Source organism: Heptranchias perlo, chromosome 13, assembly GCF_035084215.1.
Source record: "Heptranchias perlo isolate sHepPer1 chromosome 13, sHepPer1.hap1, whole genome shotgun sequence".
Classification (NCBI taxonomy): domain Eukaryota; kingdom Metazoa; phylum Chordata; class Chondrichthyes; order Hexanchiformes; family Hexanchidae; genus Heptranchias; species Heptranchias perlo.
The window spans coordinates 4,052,744-4,072,287 of NC_090337.1; positions in this window are offsets into that span (position 1 = coordinate 4,052,744).

A 19,544-nucleotide genomic window follows, 5' to 3' on the forward strand; every position below is an offset into this window, starting at 1 on the left:
TGTGTGTGATGATTCCTGGGATTTAATCGACGCCCATGTTGCCTGTAACCAGCTGAACTGTGGACAGGCTGTGAATGCAACGGTTTCCGGTTGGTTTGGTCCAGGATCGGGGATTATCTGGTTGGACAATCTGAACTGTTCAGCGAATGATTCGGTTCTGTGGGAATGTCGGAGGGGGCCGTGGGGCGACAGCGACTGCATTCATAAAGAAGATGCTGGAGTGATCTGCTCGGGTGAGATGTATTTTAGAATGTGCACAACTTTGCAATCTGTAGTCCCATTCTTTAGCAAATATGACCTGAGGACAACGGATTTGTAGCCACAGTAATCAGGGAATTTGACACATTACTGCCTCGTGCTGTATATAACCAATAGGAATGCTCGCTGATCTACTGACCCCCAATTCACAAATATACAATATGTCTGTAAGAGACAGCCTAATATGTTCCAAAACACCTCAGCTGAAATCATAGAATCATGGAATGATACAGCTCAGAAGGAGGCCATTCGGACCATCGTGCCTATGCCAGATCTTTGAAAAAGCTATCGAAATAGTCCCACTACCCTGCACTTTGCCCCATAGCCCAGCAATTTTTCCCCTTCGAGTATTCAACCATTAATTAATTGCCCCTTTTGTCACTTCTGAGATAAGCAATCTGTTAAAATTAACGCTGTTGCTGAAGAGAAATAGGCTGATCTCTTGTTTCCACATTTACTGAGGCGAGTTTGAGCTAAAGCGAATATTAAAGCTCGCTCTTTGTCCTGCAGAGCACATGGCGATAAGGCTGGAGAATGGACCGAGTCGCTGCCAGGGCAGAGTTGAAGTTTTCTATAATGGGACTTGGGGCAGTGTTTGTTCTGATTCTTTTGGCCTGGACGAAGCAGAATTGGTATGTAACCAGCTAGGTTGCGGTTCCACCCGATCTGTGCACCACGATGCCACATTTGGAAAGAGTTCTGGGCCGATCTGGCTCGATGACGTGAAATGCCGTTCTCACGATTCTCTCTTATGGCAATGCCCATCATCACCGTGGGGTCAACATGACTGTAGCCACCTGGAAGATATCGGGATTATTTGTTCAGGTAACAAACTGCAAATGGAACCTTTTTCTTTTGGAATGTTTCACTAAAGTAATGGATGAGAATTGTTTTACAGAAATAAATCCGAAGATGAACGACGATGAGGCAGATACGAAGAAAGCGAAAAGGGGACCTGTTCCCGATGATGCCGGTAATTACTGACATGGATATTAATAGGGATCGTGGGATATGTGTCCTGGGGTTTATTTTCCTTTGGTTTATTATTAATGTGTGTGTGTCCATGCATTTTTGTTCATTTACAATCCAAGTTGGCTACAGTCTGTCCATCACCACATTGATTCTTGTAAAATTAGGGAAAGTAAAGGGACATTCTTTGAGTCAGACACGGTCAGCGGATGGGTCAGTTGTCACACAGGTGTCGGCAGCTCTATATTCGACACTGTGTCTTGTCCCATTGCCTCTTGGCGGGGAACATTCAACGTTTCTATTCTAAATTCTGGCATTGTGAGTTATGAGTAACTCTGGCTCGCCGATCTATGTCAGGATCTCAGTTAACTGAGGCCAGACTGGGTTTTAATAAAATTGGTTCCACTCACATTTTCTGAAGTCTTAATTAAACATCAGCAATCCAGACTGTGTGCAGTCATTTTCCGCTTGTACACGTTCGCCATCTAGTTAATCTGCGTCCCGCCAGACTGTGGCACAGTGGGTTAAGACTCGGACAGGACAAATAAAGACAAGTGAATGTATCCAAGTGCAAATTAAAGTTCTCAGCTACTTACACGTTTACCTTTTGGCGCAGAACTGCGGCTGGCTGCAGGATTCAACAATTGCTCCGGAAGAGTTGAAATATCCTTCAGTGGTACATGGGGAACGGTGTGCGATGATTCGTGGGATCGACACGATGCAGCTGTTGTCTGTAGACAATTAAACTGCGGCGACCCAGTCTGGGCTCCTGAAGAGGCGCTCTTCGGGCAAGGAAATGGCACCATTTGGATGGACGAGATTAAATGTAAAGGAAGTGAGCTATTCCTGTGGGACTGCCAATTTTCAGCAACGGGCCGTCATGACTGTGAGCATAAAGAAGACGTTGGTGTGATATGTTCCGGTACATGTTTTTTTTTAAAGTCTCGATTTTAAAACTCTCATCCTTGTTTTCAAATCCCTCCATGGCCTCGCCCCTCCCTATCTCTGTAACCTCCTCTCGCCCTACAACCCTCCGAGACCTCTGTCTTCGTCCGATTCTGGCATCTTCCGCATTCCCGATTTTCATCACTCCACCATTGGCGGCAGTGCCTTGGAACGAAACTCTGGTATTCTCTCCGAGAGCCTCTCCACTTCTCTCCCTCTCATTTAAGACGCTCCTGAAAACCTATTTCTTTGATCAAGTTTTCAGTCACCTGTCCTCATATCTCTTTATGTGGCTCGGTGGCCAATTCTGTCTCTCTTGTGAAGCGCCTTGGGATATTTTATTACGTAATAGGCGCTAAATGAATGAAGCTCTTGTTATTGTGATTGGACTCCAGAGGTAGACAACACTCTCCAGGGACAACAATAGGATTCGTTTCAGCGTTATGCTGGAAAAACGAAGCATCTCCCACGAGTTAAACTGAGCAGCCACATATTTCCCATCCTCATCCAGATGTTCTATTAAATTATTTTTAGTTGCTTTGTAACGACGTCAATCTGCTACGAGTGTTTTTACTGAAAGGCGTATCATTCAGAAACGTCTATTGTTGCTCCAAATGTTACTGCAGAGGTCCAAAGTGCACATTTGACACACAGTACACTCTGAGAACCGTTCCACGTGTTCGGAACATGGGAACAGGAGTAGGCCATTCAGCCCCTTGGGACTGTTCTGCTATTCATTATTTTTTCCAACTGTCCACTAGATTTTGGTGATTTTTGTACTGGGACCGCAAAATCTCTCTGCTCCTCCATAGTGCCTAGCTTCTCACCAGTTGGAAAATATTGTGATCTTTCTTCCAAAGTGGATTGCCTCTCACTTCCCCACGTTGAATTCCATTTGCCACAGTTTTGCCCACTCAATTAATCATTCTTAAATGGCCGACCTCTTATCCTGAGACTATACGCCCTAGTCCGAGACTTTCCAGCCAGGGAAAACAGCCTCTCAGCACCTACCCTGTCAAGTCCCCTTAGTATATTATATGCTTCAATTAGATCAGCTCTCATTCTTCTAAACTCCAGAGCCTATAGGCCCATTCTACTCAATCTCAGTAGGACAAACCTCTCATCTCAGGAATCAATCTAGTGAACCTTCGTTGCACCACCTCCAAGGCAAGTATATCCTTTTTATTATTTACTATTTAATGTGCCACGTAACTTGGTGTCGTCAGCAAACTTGGATACACGGCACCTCAGGATTAAATTATCGACCCGTTTGACCTGCGGCCCAATGTCTGTCTTGAACTGATCCTTTACTATACTGATAGCACCCGCAGCCCTGAGTCAGACAGTTGTGGGTTCAAGCCCCACTCCAGAGACTTGAGCACATAATCCAAGCTGACACTCCAGTGCAGTACTGAGGGAGAGCTCTCTTTGAGATAAGAGGTTAAATCCCGCCTGGGCCCCGTCTGCCCTCTCAGGTGGATGTAAATAATCCCATGGCACTATTCAAAGAAGAGCAGAAGACTTCTCTCCGGTGTCCTGGCCAATATTTATCCCTCAGCAAATAACTTTTTTAAAAATCTTGTCATTATCACGTTGTTGTTCGTGGGGCCTTGCTGTGTGCAATTTGGCTGCTGCACTTCCTACATTACAACAGTGACGATATTTCAAACGTACTTCATTAGTTATAAAGAATTTTCGGACGCCCGAAGGCGGTGAAAGGCGCTATATAACTGCAAATCTTTCTTTTCTTTCTTTCAAACGATGCAATTGAAGGTTAACGGCAGCTTCAGATCGAGAGCTGGGGACTAGGCACAGGATGTAAGATTTAGATTGATACTGAGATTTCTTAACTGGATGAGAATTAGTTTTGTGTATAAACGTAAACGCGACAACAGAACTCCTGTCAGGTGATGGGACCCTTCCCCAATATAACCCATGAATATTTCAGTGCGAACCGGTTTCCGTATCCCTGACTCACTGAAATGATTGGGACCGATTTGCCCTTTATTCACGTTCAGTACTTTTTGTTGCAGCCCATCAGCAGTATACAGAGCCGCCTAAACAGCAGAGACTCTCCATTTTCAGCATCCCCTGCATTTTAGGGGCCCTTTTCGTTGCTGTTTCACTTGCTTTGGCCTCAGAACTGCAGAGAAGCTTCCAAAAAGGTTGGTTACTGAGTCGGGAAAACTCCTGGCAAATGTTGCGTCCTCCTGCTGCTCATCTTTTCCAGCCATTGTTAAATGTTATTGGAATGGGCGGAGAATCAACAGAAAAAGACCAATAAATCCCGAAAAATAGCTGAAGGTAAAGTACTCAGCACTGATTCTCCTTGTGCGTAAATCAACCAAACGATTCAAACTTCCCCTTACAAAATCAATCATACCGGCAGCCTGGGCGAGAGCTGATTTCCTTCAACACGCAAGGGCTGGTATCCCTCTTCGTTGCGTCTGAGAAATGTTAAGTTCCCAGATGCCGTGAATGTAAAAGGGGCAAAGGTGCGGTTGGATTTCCGGGGAATTTGTAAACGGGTGGGACCTGGATCTGCGCCTGCGATTGCCGCGGTTCCATTTGTTCGGGTAAGGCCTGGAGGCCTCGATTTCCTCGAAAAACGCCCATGGCGCTCCCGGACATCGGCACGCCCCAAGGAGTTGGCAGTGGTGGAAGTGCAAGGACCCTCCTCAGAGCTGGACGGTTCGAGGGGTGCCCGGGAGCAGGCCAAGCGGAGCATCGCAGATGATAGGCCATTTTTTCCCTTACGTTAGCAGGATTTTCAGGCCAAGCCAGCAGCTGCCAGAGGGCCTCGAGTCCCGCAGCCAGGAGCGTAACGGCAGTCCTCTTCGGCCCTGTTTCCTGTTTCAAACATAGTTGCTGCCGCAAGGTCGTGCCAGGAGTTGGTCCTGTGCCGAGAATGCGCCGTGGTTGTTCTAATGACCCCAACCAGCAAAATAGGACGCTGAGAGTTCTTGACGGGCGTAACGCTCTTCAGGGACGGGAGGAAGGGGAATTTCGCCAATATATCCGAATCAAAATAATCGATAATTGCCGGAAAGCAATAATGAGAAATGGAAAGAGGAAAATAGAGAGAGGAATAACTCTCGAATCTTGGTAACCCGATATTCTCCCGTTCTTGGAATTGCAGGCGGCAGAAACAAAAAACATTTCCCGACTGGATTTGCTGAGCCGGTTTATGAGGAGATAGAGATTCAGGAGCCTGGGGCAGGACTCGGTAATTATCTTTAAGATTTATGTATATATTTCGTTTCAAGTTAAATGATCATCTTTGTATTTTAAAATGACAATGTGTTTCATTAACAGGATCACCCTCTCTCAGTTCAGTGGACAAGCTGGAATATTATATAGACAGTGATTTACATGGAAGTGACGGAGAAGATCCAAATATGGAAGGTAGGACAATTGGAGAGTCTGTCCCACGGCGACCCCTCGACACAGAGCGACATAACTCAACCAGCCACTCACAGTCACTCTCAGACACTGTACAAACATAGTCATCGAACGATAGACTATTTTAGTGCGGACGTATGTCATTGACACGGACACTATTTAAAATGTGTATGTTAAACAATGCCCGTATCCACCACCTCAAGCTCACTGGATACATCAGCCGAAGGATGGTCCTCTCTTTAACTGGGGTGGCAGAAGTCATTCGAATTATTTTACCCAGGTACCTGCATGCATTGGGATCGAAGGCAGATACGTTCACTGACAGATGCCTGATAATTGGTTATTCTTGGAATAAAGAGATGTTACTCTGGAACTCGTGCAGCTAAAGGGATTTGCAAACATCCTGCAGACTTTTTGCGTAGTATGAAACCGAGAGATATAACACTCTGTCGGCATTAGTAATGAGACTCCAATCACTCTTGCGTTACGCGCTTCGAATGGACATGAGCCTCATAGTAACATGGCCGGACAGAAACCCTGCCTTTGCGCATCCTTCACTTTAAAGGTGTTTGAACTGCATCTTATAAAAAAGGCAGAAAATCAGTGTCAGGCAGATGCTACCTGCGGGGTAGGTACAATCTGTTTTAACCCAAAATTTCCCTCTATTTATTTTCCAAGTTAGGGATTATTGCCAGGAGTTTGTTCCCAATCGCAGTTCCGGGCTAATATCAGCCACGAATATAACATTTCTCTGCTGTTACTGATGCGAATTTGCAATCCTTACCCACGGCCTTTAGTGAGAATCACATTTCCTGTAATAAATCCGTCTCCCTGGATATTTACGCTCAGGATTCTGTCTATTGTTGGCCGTTCCGTTAGATTTTTATGAACTTAAATATTCTGCGTTAATTTCTACTCACGCCACAGAGAAATTACAGGAGCAATAACGACAGAATTAGATGATCGCAGTAATAAGCGGCCCGCTTAGGAAAGTTGTTCATCTGCCGCAGACCCTTTAGCAGTTGAATCCTTCACACACGCTGTCACACCGCTGTACCGGAACTGTCGCTGTTTCTCACCTGGCCCATAAAGTCAGAGACAATGAAAGCGGCCTCACCCGCCATCCACTGCAGGACAACTCAAGTCCTGTGGAAAGCCACTTGGTCCACCTGGGAACTTTTAAAGGTAATTTCTAACGTTTTGGCAGGGCGCATTCCTGGGTTTTCGGCTTCCATTTACATTCATGGCTTCAGCACTCAAACCCAATCGCCCAGCAACGTACAACAATATTAAGCTCACACATTGCATTTCCTGCAAATTTAACCCACTGTTAATTTTAAAGGAACTTAATTGCTCAACATTTACTGGCATTTTAGTGGGTGGACAGTAAATAGGACGCAATTCTCAGATGGGGAGGAATTTTTTTGAATGTTTTCAGGATAACTTTCTAAACGAGCACGCTTCCGGCCCAACGAGGAAGGAGGCATTGTTGAACTTGGATCCACGGAATTTGGCGGGCGAAGTGGAACAATTGTCAGTGGGGGAGCATTTAGAGAGCAGCGATAATAGTATCATAAGGTTTAGAACAACTATGGAAAAGGACACGGACCACTCTAAAGTAAAAATGCTCAATTGGGGAGGGCCAATTTCAAAGGGATGAGAACAGATCTGGCCCAGGTAAATTAGAATCAAAGATTGGCAGGCATAACCGTAATTGAACTGTGGGCGTCATTAATGAGGAGATGGTTTGGGTACACTCTAGGCACATTCACGAGGCAGAAAGGTAGGGCAATTAAAGCCAGAGCTCCCTGGATGAGAAAAGATAAAGTGAGTAATATGAAACGGAAAAAAAGGGGCGTAAGACAGATGTCAGGTTGATAAAACAAGTGAGAACCAAACAAAATATAGAAAGTTCAGAGGGGAATTGAAAGAGGAAATAAGAGGACCAAGGAGAGAATATGGGAATAAACTGGCAGCCAACATAGAAGGGAATCCAAAAGTCTTCTACAGGCACGTTAACAGCAAATGGGTAGAAAGAGCAGTGTTGGGGTCGATTAGGGACCATAAAGGAGACCTACTCATGGAGGCAGAGGGGATGGCCGAGGTACTAAATGAGTACCTTGTATCTTTCTTTATCAAGGAAGAAGATGCTGCCAGAGTCTCTGTAAAGGAAGATATAGTTGAGATAGCGGAATCGCTAAAAATTAATAAAGAGGTACTAGAAAGGTTATCTGTACTTAAAGTAGATAGGTCACCCGGTCCGGATAGGATGCATCCTTGGTTGCTGATGGAAGTAAGGGTGGAAATTGCGGAGGTACTGGCCATAATCTTCCAAACATCCATGGATACAGGGATGGTGCCAGAGGACTGGAGAATTGCAAATGGTACACCTTTGTTCAAAAAGGGTATAAGGATAAACGTAGCAACCATAGGCCAGTCAGTTTAATGTCAGTGGTGAGGAAACTTTCAGAAACCATAACCCGGGAAGAATTAGCAGCCACTTGGACGATTGTGGAATGATTAGGGAAAGCCAGCACGGATTTTTTAAAGGCAAATCGTATTTAACTAACCTGATAGAGTGTTTTGATTAGATAACATGGACGGTAGATGAGGGGCAATGCAGTTGGTGTGGTGTATATGGACATTAAAAAGGTGTTTGATGAAGTGCCGACTGGTAGGGTTATCATCAAGATTGCGGCCCATAGAATGAATGGGGCAGAAGCAACATGGATACACAATTGGCTAAGGGAGAGGAAACAGAGTGTAGTGGTGAACTGTTGTTTTTCGGACTGGAGGGAGGTGTACAATGGTGTTCCCCAGGGGTCAGTGCTGGGACCACTGTTTTTCTTGATATATATCAATGATTTGGATTTGGGTGTACAGGGCACAATTTCAAAATTTGCAGATGACCCAAAATTTGGAAGGGTAGTAAACAGTGAGGAAGATAGTGATAGACTTCCAGAGGATATAGACAGCCTGGTGGCATGCGTGAGCACGTGGCAGGTGAAATTTAACGCAGAAAAATGCGAAGTGGTACATTTCGGTAGGAAGAATGAGGAGTGTCAATATAAACTAGAGGGCACAACGCTAAATGGGGTACAGTAACACGGAGATTTGGGGGTATATGTGCACAAATCATTGAAGGTGGCACGGCAGGTTGAGAAAGTGTTTAAAAAAGCATACAGGATCATGGCCTTCATAAAGAGAGGCATAGATTACAAAAATATGGAAGTCATGATGAACTTGTATATAACACTGGTTCGGCCACAACTGGAGTATTGTGTCCAGTTCTGGGCACCACATTTTAGGAAAGATGTGAAGGCCTTAGAAAGGATGCAGAAGAGATTTGCTAGAATGATTCCAGGGATGAGTGGCTATAGGTACGTGGATAGACTGGAGAAGCTGGGGTTATTCTCCTCGGAACAGAGACAGTTGCCAGGAGATTTGATAGAGCCATTCAAAATCAAGAAGGGTCTAGACAGAGTAGATAGAGAGAAACGTTCCCATTGGCGGAGGGTCAAGAACCACAGGGCATAGATTTATGGTGACTGGCAAAAGAACCAAAGGTAGCATGAGGAAAACCTTTTAACACTGCGAGTGGTTAGGACCTGGAATGCACTGCCCGAGGGCGTGGTCCAGCCTGATTCAATCATGGCCTTCAAAAGGGAACTTGTTAAGTACTTGAAAGGAATAAATTGGCATGGCCTCGGATCTAAGGCAGGCGAGTTGGACTAGTTGGATTGCTCTTGCATAGAGCCGGCGTGGACTCGATGGGCCGAATGGCCTCCTTCCGTTCATTAACCTTTGTATGCTTCCATGATTCTATGGTTCTATAATCAGCTCAATATGTATGTCTCTTTTTTAGGTTCCTTTACTCTCTTTGATGTTGAATTCGGAGGAGAATATGATGATGTTCAATAATTTGAGATGAAATTGTGAGGACCACCATCAATTGACTTACTCACGCTACATGTTGTAAAATTACAGACACCCCTGCCATTTGTGAATCACGTTATGAATTTTATTTGAATCAGATCCTAATATTGAAAATCGAAAATAGCAACCAGCAGATCCCCATCGTCACTGATGGGGAAGTTCCAGTGGGAAGATGCCTGCAATAAAACAGGACCATCATTTGCTGTGCGCAGAATGGGAGTTTACAACTTTGTATAGACCCAATCCCCAGTTTGAAATCTTAAATGAGTTTAGTTTGAATTTGATTTGTTTTTAGTAATTACCTTGTACTTTACACTGTCCCTGTCCTGGCCATTTGTTTTTGGAAGATGCATTTGTAAATGGATGGATTTTTCTTATTAGTTTTTACACCTGCGTTCTTTGAGGAACTAAGCTTGGTTAGATATTGTTCCTCATCCTTAGGTTCTGGTTTTCATCAAAGTGATGATCCTGATGTTGTATCATCGACAGAGGACGACCTGTCTGATAGGCAGGTAGTGACTTAAGTGCAGACAGATTTGAAATAACTTGGACAATGAACCGAAAAAAATGAGATGTGATGCTCTGTGCCCAGTATCCCACTTGTACACTGTAGAGGTCTCGATCTCTCTTCAGTTACAGACTTGTAAACATTTACTTTGTTTACTTGGTAATCAGATATGGAACATGAACTCTGATTATTAAAGGAAGGGTTATTATTTGCAATTTACTCTTCAAATCAATACGTTTCTAAACATTGAAAATCAGGTGTCGTAAATGTATACAGTATTTGCAATAATACTCAAACATGCTCTTAAAGGGCAGTACTTATAACAAACCTGATAGTTGGATTGGCGATTCAACTGTTTTACAATTCTGAGCTCTGTATCTTAGGCCTTTACGAATCCAAATACTCATGACAATTCAGACCATTCTGCATTACATAATTATATAAAACCTAAAATACAACTCCATATAAGGAGAATTGAATTGACTTATCCATAATCAATAACTTTAGTTTCCTTACATAACAAGCTTTTTTTGCCATAGACCAGTACAAGCCCCTTACTTTGTTATCTTATCGATAGTTTCACACAATTGCTATTCTACCAATTAAAATCTTTAATTTTAAGGCTGTCTTTGTTTCTGTATCATTTTTGCCAATTAAAAAGGATGATGGATGCCCAGATGTTTTCTTTTGCCGAAGCAACTGTTTTTCAACACTGTTATCAAATTATTGAGTATGGAATGGCAAGCCTTTAATTTAGCCCGACCAACAGACAGACTAGGAGGAACAGACAGGCGGTACAGGAAACCCCTGGGAGTATAGCACTCACAAACCGGTATTCAGTGTTCAATACATGTCATTCTGAAACTGACCATTGCTGCAGAGTTAGCTCTGGCCCAATAGTCCAGAGTTACTTTAAACTGACGTATTCTTACCTGCATAAGAGACAAAGTCTAAAGGATAACATTATTATTGTTACGGTTAGTGTTTTTAGTGATAAATGTTCTTATTGGTTAATGTATTTAGTGGTTAATTAGTATTTTTTAGTGAATAGAAGAACATAAGAAATAGGAGCAGGTGTACGCCACATGGCCCCTCGATCCTGCTCCACTATTCAATCAGATCATGGCTGATTAGTTGATTAGTTAGTGGTTGATTTTTTTAGTGTTAGATAAACTGTAACTTGCCTTAAAGCTAAACAAACAGTTTAAATACGTGTTAGCTATCATGACAGGACTGCTGGGGCTGGTCGCATGCACATCCTATGCCATGTGGGAACTCCAGAACACAATTTGTGTATCCTGGAAAACCATCTGTGCAGGGGGGAGACTGGTATCACCATAGTGCACATGGGAAACTGAGAATTTCATGGATGGCACCCTTCAGGAGGTGGTCACTCCTCAGCTACAGAGGTCAGTTGGAGAGGGAGTGAGTGACCTACAGACAGACTAGGAGGAACAGACAGGCGGTACAGGAAACCCCTGGGAGTATAGCACTCACAAACCGGTATTCAGTGTTCAATACATGTGAGGGTGTTGACACATCGGGCGAGTGCAGTCAGGAGAAAGCCCATGCCGCCGTGGGAGACCCAGCTGCACAGAGGGCCACAAGAAATGCAAATGTTAGAGGGGATTCGATAGTCAAGGGCATAGACAGGCATTTCTGCAACTGCTGACGTCAGTCCTGCGTGATGTGTTGCCTCCCTGGTAACAGGGTAAAGGAAACCACTGAGAGGGTGGAGAACATTGTGAGGGGGGAAGAGGAACAACCTGAAATCGTGGTCCATGTGGTCCCGCCCGATGGAAAGCCGCTGGGGCTTAAAATGAATCCTTTGAGGTTAGGATTGGCGGCGGAAGCGCGGGCCGTAGCGGGAATAAATAACCTGCGAATGCCGAATTGGCAGCCGCATGGAGCGGCTTCAACAATGTATGGCTGGTTGCGAGATGGAGCCGCAATCACGACGCGCAGTCGTACCGAGAGAGTCTGGGAAAAGGAATCTTTAATTTGAATTATCATTAATTCGGATTTAATTTAAATATCTCCGTTGATAAGTTGAATTAATATTTTAATCACTTTTCCCAATCGGATATCCGCCTGAGAGAAACTTGCTGGCATTCATCGCTTGCCTCTATCAACTGAACGTGCTCTGATGACTCCGCCATCCTGACCTGATCGATGTGAGCTGTGGGCCACACAACTGCCTATAATGGAGCCTCGCGGCCAAATGAAAAGTTTAAGTCCCTGCCCATCTTAATCTACAGAGATCTCCAGCTGCTGATAAGGAACCATCTTAGTGTTGTGATTTAGGATTTATCCATCAATGAGACAAAGCATTAATCATCGAATCATGGAAACTTACAGCTCAAAAGGAGGCTATTTGGCCCATCGTTTCTGTGTCGGATCTTTGAAAGAGCTGTCCAATTAATTCAACCCCAGCTCTTTCCCTATAGCCCTTCAAAATTTCCCTTCTCAAGTATGTAACGCAAATCCAATTTGTAAGTTACTATTGAATCTGTTTCCACCACCCTTACAGGCAGTGCATTCCATATCATAACAACGCGCTGTGTAAAAAAAATATTCTCGTCATCTCCCCCTGGTTCTTTTGCAAATTATCTTAAATCTGTGTTCTCTGGTTATTGACCATCCAGCCAATGGAAACAGTTTCTGCTTATTTACTCTATCAAAACACCTTATAAAATAAGAAATAAACTCGTCTGGGATGCGCTGACATTGGCAACTCTTTTCAGATTGATTCCTCAGATTGCTGTTGTAAGGAAAGGGATAATCAAACTATCCAGAACTCTATTAATTTTGCACTACTATTTATTTATCTTGATGTTGTAGTAATGCTAACGTATAGCCTTTGCCTGTTAAGCAGGGAAGACATAAGTTACATGATGACCAACATCCTACTGTTATAAAAGAGGTGGTTGCAGAGATAGTGGATGCATTGGTTGTGATCTTCCAAAGTTCCCTAGATTCTGGAACTGTTCCGGTGAATTGGAAGAGAGTAAATGTAACGCCACTATTCACAAAAGGAGGGAGAGAGAAAACAGGGAACTACAGGGGAGTTAGATTGACATCAGTATTCGGAAAATTGCTGGAATCCATTATTATGGACGTGATAACAGGGCATTAAAAATCATATGATTAGGCAGAGTCAACATGTTTTTATGAAAGAGAAATTGTGTTTGACAAATCTATTCGAGTTTTTTGATGATGTAACGAGTAGGGTTGTCAAAGGGGATTCGGTAGATGTTGTATATTTGTATTTTGTATTTTCAAAAGGCATCCGCTAAGGTGCCACTAAAAAGGTTGTTACACAAGATAGGGGCTTATAGGGTTGGGGTAATGTATTAGCATGGAGACAGGATTGGTTAACAGACAGAAAGCAGAGAGTAGATCATTTTCAGGTTGGCAGGTTGTAACTAGTGGTATGCTGAAAGGATCATTGCTTGGGCCTCAGCTATTTACAATCTATATTAATGACTTCGATGAAGGGACTGAATGAAATGTATCCAAGTTTGCTGACCACTGACCTGTTGAACTAAGACTGATCTTAAAGCAATGGCCAGTTTAGCCACTTCAGTAAGCCTAATTAAAGACATACCAATGTTTGGCGATTCAGATATTTCAGATAACTTTAACCAGTGTAGGAAAAATAGTTGGGTCTGAAAAGGAAAATATCAGGGTATAAATCATCCTTTGTGATTGGGGTTTCTGTGGAACCAGAGACATTGACTGGCACGAAATGATACTGGGCCAAAGGCAGGCTTATAACGTTTCACTTGGGGAAATAACAATTACCTGAAACAAGAGTAATACCATTGACAAGATTACAAAGTAAGGGAATTTTACCGGTCTATGGAAAAGAGAGCTTGATAAATAAAGAAAACTAAAGTTCTTGATCATAGACAAGTCCATTAAATTATTCTTATTGGGAGTTGCAATTTATCTATTATATGATTATTCAATGCAAAATTGTTCAGATTGTGGAGGCAGTGAGATGAATGCATAAAACTGTCTATTTGTAATGATTCTTTGGATTCGTAAAGTCTCAAGATATCGGAACCGGCAGGAAGACAAAGTACTGCGTGTTGGGCATTGATAATCAGGATCTTCTGTATGCCAATGAAAATTGGCAGTCTGAAGTTTCCCATTAAATTGCACCATCTTGGGGGAGATGTTGAAATGGAAACAAATGTTTCACCGGAAATACAAGATGACCAATGAGGAGTGAATCTCCCGGTGCTGAAAGGCGATCTCAGTGGGCGCGGGTCGGGGGTCCCCAGTACCTGATTTTCCATAGATTAATTTAAATGGACGATTTCCGGTCCTTCGCTCCCAGTTAACACGGTTCGACACCGGGAGATACCCGTACCAGGAATTACCCTTCACTCGTCACCTTCTAACTGCTTTGTTACCGGCGCGTGCATTGCCCTTCCCCTTCAGAAAAATGTAATATCTTGTGCTCCTTGGGACCAGAATTTAAGATGTGGCTGCTTTTTCCGGAGATACCAGGAATGGAGACGTGTCGTTCTGTTTCTTGTTTCAGTTGGAGACGTGAGCTTTGCAGAAGCAAAGCAAATAGAACTAAACGTCTTTGTCAACATCCCTTCTTCCTGCAGACCTCGGGCCAAAGTCTGTGCCATCTCCTGGGGTGATGACCACACTCTCTTTCCATCAGTCTACGACTTCATCCTGAATACAATATCATGTATTGTCGTGCAAGCGTTCCTTTAATTCTAAAGACATTTCATTCTGAAGGGGGAGAGTAAACAGCCAGAGGTCGTGTTCCATATCGGTACCAATGACATCGGCTAAAAAAAAAGGATGAGGTCTTGCAAGCAGAATATAGGGAGTGAGGAAGTAAATTAAAAATCAGGACCTCTAAGGTTGTAATCTCAGGTTTACTCCCAGTGCCACGTGCTAATGAGAGCAGAAATAGAAGAGACCAGATGATTGCGTGGCTTGAGAGATGGTGTCGGAGGGAGGGGCTTAAATTCCTTAGGCATTGGGACCGATTCTGGGAAAGGAGGGACCTATACAAGCTGGACGGGTTGCACCCAAGCAGAACCGGGACCAATATCCTCGCGGGGGCATTTACTAGTTCTTCTGGGGAAGGTTTAAACTAGTATGGCAGCGGGGATGAGAACCGAAGGGCAGGAACAGGTAGGACAAATTCAGACCAGGAAACGGGAAGCCAGAAAAGCAGTAAGTGACACAGGTAGCGACTCAGAAAGAGAAAAGAAGCAAAGGTTAAATAGTGTTCAGCACAGGAATTTGACGGGGTTAAAGGGTATATATTTCAATGCAAAGAGTATTACAAACAAAGCAGATGAGCTAGGGGCACAGATGGACACATGGCAGCATGATATCATTGATAAAATGGAAACCTGGCTTAGAGAGCGGGATAATTGGCAGCTTAATATCCCTGGATATAGAGTTTTCAGGTAGGATAGAGTGGGTGATAAAAAAGGAGGGGTGGGGGTAGCATTATTGTTTAAAGTATCAATTACAGTTTTGAGACGGGATGATATGCGAAATGGATCATCAATCGAGGTCATATGGGTTGAGCTAAGAAATAAAAAAGGGGCAGTCACACTACTAGGATTGTACTATAGACCCCCGAATAGCGAAAGGGAGATAGAAGATCAAATATGAAAGCTAATTTCTGAGTGCAAAATTAAGAGGGCAATAATAGTAGGGGACTTCAACTACGCTAACATCAACTGGGATTCAAACAGTGTGAGGGGCACAGAGGGCGCAAAATTCGTGATCGGTGTCCAGGAGAACTTTTTTAGCCAGTACGTGACAAGCCCCATAAGAGGGGATGCAATTCTCGATTTAATCCTGGGAAATGAAGATGGGCAAGTGGGTGAAGTGAAAGTGGGTGACCATATTGGGGATAGTGACCACAATTCAGTTAGTTTTAGCATTATTATGGAAAAGGACAGAGTTAAATCAGGAGTAAACGTTTTAAATTGGGGGAAGGTAAATTTTACAGAACTAAGAGATGATTTGGCAGAAGTGGACTCGACATAACTACTTGAGGAGAAATCAGTGGCAAGCCAGTGGGAGGCACTAAAAAGTGAAATTCTACGGGTACAATGCAGACACGTCCCCTCAAAGATAAAGTGTGGCACTGCCCATTTTATAGCCCCCTGGTTGTCTAGAAGTATACGGGGCAAGATAAAACAGAAAAAGAAAGCCTATGACTGTCACAGAAAACAAAATACTGCAGAAAGCCAAGAGGAGTATAGAACGAAGGGGTTAAGTAAAAAACGAAATAAGGAAAGCAAAGAGAAGGCACGTAAAAATATTACCTCGTAAGATTAAAGAAAACCCAATGATAATTTATCAGTACATTAAGAGCAAGAGGATAGCTAAGGTAAAGGTGGGACCTAACAGGGATGATAAGGGTAACTTGTGTACACAAGCAGAGGGTGTGGTCAGGGTTTTAAATGAATATTTTGTCTCTGTATTCAAAAGGAAAGGGATGATCTGGATGTAGTAGTTAAAGAGGAGAGGTGTGGAATATTGGATAAGGTAAACGTAATGAGACAGGAAGTACTAGAGGGACTGGAAGCCTTGAAAGTTGATAAGTCACCACGGCCAGATGGATTGTTTCCTAGGCTATTGAAGGAAGCCAGGGAGGAAATAACGGATGCTCTGACGATCATTTTGCAATCCTCCCTAGATAGAGTGGAGATACCGGAGGACTGGGAGACTGCAAACGTAGTACCATTGTTTAAAAAGGGTACGAGGGAAAGGCCGAACTATTATAGGCCAGTCAGTCTTACCTCGGTGGTGGGCAAACTATTAGAATCAATACTGAGAGATAGGATAAACTGTCACTTGGAAAGGCATGGTTTAATCAGGGATAGTCAGCTTGGATATGTTCAGGGAAGGTCATGCGTGACAAATCTAATTAAATTCTTTGAGGAAGTGACAAGGAGGATTGATGAGGATAGTACAGTTGATGTTGTCTACGTGGATTTTAGTGAGGCATTTGACAAGGTCCCACATGGCAGATTGGTCAGAACGGTAAAAACCCATGGGATACAGGGAAATGTGGCGAATTGGATCCAAGACTGTCTCAGTGACAAGAATTTAAGGGTAATAGTTGGTGGATGTATTTGCAAATGGAAATCCGTTTCCAGTGGTGTGCCACAGGGCTCAGTATTGGGTCCCTTGTTGTTTGTGGTACATATTAATTATGTGGACTTGAATGTAGGGGAGATGACTGGAAAATTTGCAGACGATACAAAAATTGGCCATGTAGTTGATAGTGAAGAGGATAGCTCTAGACTCCAAGAAGATATTAATGGGTTGGTGGAGTGGGCATAAAAGTGGGAAATGGAGTTCAACCCGGAGAAGTGTGAGGTGATGCACTTAGGGAGGGCAAACAGTAAAAGGGAATAAGCAGTAAACAGGAATATATTGAGAGGGGTAGAGGAAGTGAGAGTCCTTGGAGTGCATGTGCACAGATCCCTGAAGGTGGCAGTACAGGTAGATAAGGTTGTGAAGAAGGCATATGGAATGCTTTCCATTATTAGCCGAGGTATAGAATACAAAAGCAGGGATGTAATGATGGAACTGTATATAACGCTGGTAAGGCCACAGCTGGAGTATTGTGTGCAGTTCTGGTCACCACATTTCAGGAAGGACGTAATTGCTCTGGAGAGAGTGCAGAGAAGATTTACAAGAATGTTGCCAGGGCTTGAAAATTGCATCTACCAAGAGAGATTGGATAGGCTGGGGTTGTTTTCCTTGGAGCAGAGGAGACTTGATTGAGGTGTACAAAATTATGAGGGGCCCAGACAGAGTGGACAGGAAGTACCTGTTTCCCCTAGTGGAGCGTTCAAGAACTAGAGGACATCGATTTTAGCTGATTGACGGAAGGATTGGAGGGGACATGAGGAAAAACTTTTTTACCCAGTGGGTGGTGGGTGTATGGAATTCGACGCCCGAATTGGTGGTAGAAGCAGGGACTCCTAACTCTTTCAAAAAGTACCAGGACCTGCACCTAAAGTGCTGTAAGCTGCAGCGCTACAGACTGGGTGATGGAAAGTGGGTTTAGAATGGGCACCAGGTTCTTCTTTGAGCCGGCACAGGCACGAAGGGCCGAATGGCCTCCTTCTGTGTTGTATCTTTTCTATGGTTCTAAGGTTCAACCCCTCAGCAATGAAAGGACCATCATTTATCTCGCCTCCACAATGTCGATCTGCCGCACGGTGGTCAGTTCCGGTTACCAGACTCTGTCTCAGCATTTTGGCTTTTATCTTGTTTGCAGAAACGAAGACACAGGTGTCAATGTGTACAGAATGACAAAAAAATGCTAGTGCTGGAGATCAGCCTGGGCTGCAGAGCGAGAAGTCGGTCCATTCTGCAGTGTAGATATTCGTCTGTAAAAGTGATTTTCTCCTTCAGTCTGTTCTTCAAAATGTCGCCTTGACCAAATATGGGTATTCCCTTGTCATAATATTACTGTATCATACTTGGTACAGCAAAGCAGGACGCCAGACGGCCCATGGTCCCTTTGCCGGCTCTTTGAAAGAGCTATCCAATTAGTCCCATTCCCCTGCACTTTTTCCTCTCTAGCTACAAGCCTGGGGAGGAGACAATCCTACATCTGAATAAGATTTCAAATCAGTATAAAATCGGGTTAAGTAGCAAACTGAATCAGAGATTGAAAGAAACAATTCAAATGAGAGAAAATGCATAACCTCAGACGGGAAAAGAAGGAGCGGGAAAATGTCACTTTTCGAGTATGACCGGCTACAGGATTTTGTTACTTTTCAGTGTACTGCCTCTTTAAATTGGCGCTTTGGCGCTGTGGGTGGCTCCGCCCTGCTCAGGCTGCAGCGCTTAACCGTTGTTGGCCTTAGCTTAATTAACATTTAGAATGTTACAAATATTTTAATATTTGATCTTGTCTGAAGTGTTTTTAATCGTTTATATTCAGTGGATTAATAGTTTATCATCACGGAATGTCCAAGAAAGAAGAAGATAATTTGTGAATTACTGGTTGTCCTAACAATAGTTACATACACCTATATATATATAGATATATATATATAGATATATATATATATATGTATGTTATTTTGAGATATTGACTCCCTTTGTCTTTGGGTTTGAACTAAATTAGAGTAATTGATGCTAAATAACTTAAATTTACAGACCCGAGAGTGCGATCAAATGTATTAAATCATGAATCCTGGTTTCCTGTGTCTAGACAACTAATTAAATAAATTAGGTGAATATGTTTCACGACATCGGTTGGTCACATAACCCTTTCCATTCCTGAGTACATCACCCATAACAGGGAGTCAACAAATTTAAGCTACAATTCAGAGTAATTCAGTCCTGACTGTTGAGTGTCATTAAGATAACTGCAGTTGTTTTGTTAAGCCTCGCACAACGTGTACATAGTTGATATTTCTTTAAACAGGGTATGGGTTTGGGGTCCATGACAAATGTTTCGGCTTTTTCTGTGCCGGGAACACACACTGGGGTCAATTCT